Source organism: Amphimedon queenslandica, unplaced genomic scaffold (genome assembly GCF_000090795.2).
Source record: "Amphimedon queenslandica unplaced genomic scaffold, v1.1 AMPQUscaffold_11172, whole genome shotgun sequence".
Taxonomy (NCBI): domain Eukaryota; kingdom Metazoa; phylum Porifera; class Demospongiae; order Haplosclerida; family Niphatidae; genus Amphimedon; species Amphimedon queenslandica.
The window spans coordinates 5,678-8,628 of NW_003548583.1; positions in this window are offsets into that span (position 1 = coordinate 5,678).

Here is a 2,951-nt window from a genome sequence, read left to right on the forward strand (position 1 = left end):
TGCTGTTTTTTTCAAGAAAAAGAAGAAAGAAGAGAAGGTAAGGATGATTGTTGTGGTTACTGTAATGACTACAGTATACTGGTACTGTTGTAGATATCCTGTGCTCAATGTAGTACTGTGCTTTATATTCCATGTACATATGCATGTAGTCATGTACAGACATTAATTGTGTTGTGCATACAGTACATTAGAGATAATTAATGTACATGTATAGTAGATGATTTATGATAGCATAGTCATTAAGATTTTCAATGCATGTAGTGTGAAAACCTTATACAGTATAAGAAAACTATCATAAAGCATTTATAGTGAACCCAAACTTAGATATTGGAATAAAAATAACAAAAGAGTTAATGTTATTGCTGTAACTGCATCATCATTCCCTCCTTTCTTCCTCCCTCCCCCTCTCTCTCTCTCTCCCCTCTCTCTCTCTCTCTCCTCTATTCAACTAGGTTCCATTAGCCTGGGTGAATCAACCTTTATTTGATTACAGGTGTCAGTTTTGTAATGGAGTCAGCAAGACCCTACCTTGTTGGCCTGTTAGTCCTGAAGAACCACTGGAGGACCTCCTCAATCCTATCAGTAATATATTAATTGAAGTTGATTAATTTTAGTTAGGTTTTTTGGTAATTTTGCCATAATAAGAGATATTGCACATTAAGTTTTATTATTATGGAGTTTGTATAGAAGGAGTATTTAGTTTATTGTGTCCTTTATGTACAACTAGTACATTAGGTAATATTGGAATATTGGCTAAAACCCATATCAGTACATCTCTAGTTGATTATGGGGGTTACCAGTTCTGCATGTTGTGTATGATTTGATGCCTGCAATAACAATATGCATAGGTTGCAGTAGACTGTTTTTGCTATTTTTGTTTAGCTTCAAATGTTTGCATTACTTTCATTTTACCCAAAAACATGTACTGTACACCAGCTATAGTACATGTACAGCAAATTGATTGAGCCCTTCTAGCTACAAGTGGCAGGATAATATTTATTTATTTTATTAATTTATCACATCATGAAACTAACTGATAACTCCTCTGTTTTGATTGCAAAGCGTACACATGTAATACATGTACAAGCACTTTAAGAATTATGAAGCACATACATGTACATGTACATGCACATGTACATCATGTATTTTTATCGGAAGTTTATGTACATGTACATGTAGTCCCAATAATTTATTATTATTATTTTATTTTTTATTGGTAAAGCAATATTATTGTGCACTAAATTATTATTAAAAGATGTTAGAAAATAAAATAAAATTATTATTATTATTATTATTATTATACTTATTATTCCAGGTACTGTTGTTACTAATCCTAATGCAGCTGATGCTCCATCAATCAGTGTTCAGTTCAAGGAGTACAGTCAGCAGCCGATCATATACCCCAGCATGGAGATGGTCCTGGAGCTAGCCTCTAAAGAAATGACTCATGTAAGTTATAATGTGTAGGTTTTAAAAGGGACTACATGTACATGTACGTGTATATACATGTACATGTACAAATGTTGCCAAAAATTAAAATGAGAGAATTATCCACTTTAATGATTTTTCCTGATGCATATACATTGTACATGTTCTTGTGCTGTGTAGAAAGTTTGAGCTGATTTTTATGGTAACTAGATTTTTTATAAATTTTCACTTTGCTCCAAAATTGGGCCAATTGTCTGAAGTCGAATTTTTCCAAAAAGAGAGAATTCTTCATTTTTTACTATTTCCTGATGCATATACATGTTCTTTTGCTGTGTAAAAAAGTTTGAACTTATTCCGATCAAAACTGAATTTTTATCATTCTTTAAGTTCTTTCAAAATCCAGCCAAAGTCCCTGTACTATAGCACAGTGATTTTGTCCAAATTTTGCCAAAATTGAAAAGGAGACAATTCTCTATTTCAAAAATTTTTCCTAATGCATATACATGTTCTTATGTTGTGTAGAAAGTTTGAGCTAATTTTGATGGAAACTAGATTTTTTATGAATTTTCAAAGTTACTCCAAAATTAGGACGAAGTCCTTGTACTACAGTACATGGTCTCAAGCCAAATTTTGCAAAAAATTAAAAAAGGGAATTCTCAATTTTTATAATTTTTTCTGATGCATATACATGTTCTTATGTTGTGTAGAAAGTTTGAGTTTATTCCGATCAAAACTAAATTTTTTATAATTTTTCTAAGTTCTTCTGAAATCAGGCCAAAGTCCCTGTACTGTAGCACAGTGATTTTGTCCAAATTTTGCCAAAATTGAAAAAGAGACGATTCTCCATTTTTAAAATTTTTCCTAATGCATATACATGTCATCTTCTTATGTTGTGTAGAAAGTTTGAGCTAATTTTGATGGAAAATAAATTTTTTATGTATTTTCAAAGTTGCTCCAAAATTAGGACGAAGTCCCTGTACTACTACAGTACATGGTCTCGAGCCAAATTTTGCCAAAAATGAAAAGGAGGGAATTCTCCATTTTTTTAATTTTTCTGATGCATATACGTGTTCTTATGTTATTTATTCCTATCAAAAACTGAATTTTTTTGTAAATTCTTTAAGCTGCTCCGAAATCGGACCAAAGTACATGTACCTGTACTATTAGTAACGCAGTAGCGTTATTAGTAACGCAGTAGCGTTACTAAGTAGGATTCACCCCCAAACAAAATGGCTGCCACGACTTTTGCAGCCTTGCTATACCGGGAAAACGAGCTCTTATGCTTACCAGACTTCTTAGAGGACCTTATCTTGACCAGAGGACTCCATTGGTACCACTAGCGTGGCTCTAGACCTTTTCTGGGAGAAAAATCAAAAATCTGCAAACCGGCCGTTTTGTTCAGCCACCTTTTTTCATCTTCATCATCATCATCATCATCAGGAAAGTCCTGTCAATCCAGTTGTCGGTCGATATATCAATCTTGCCTGGTGATAGAAGGCTAATTCTTACACCATTCTACTCCA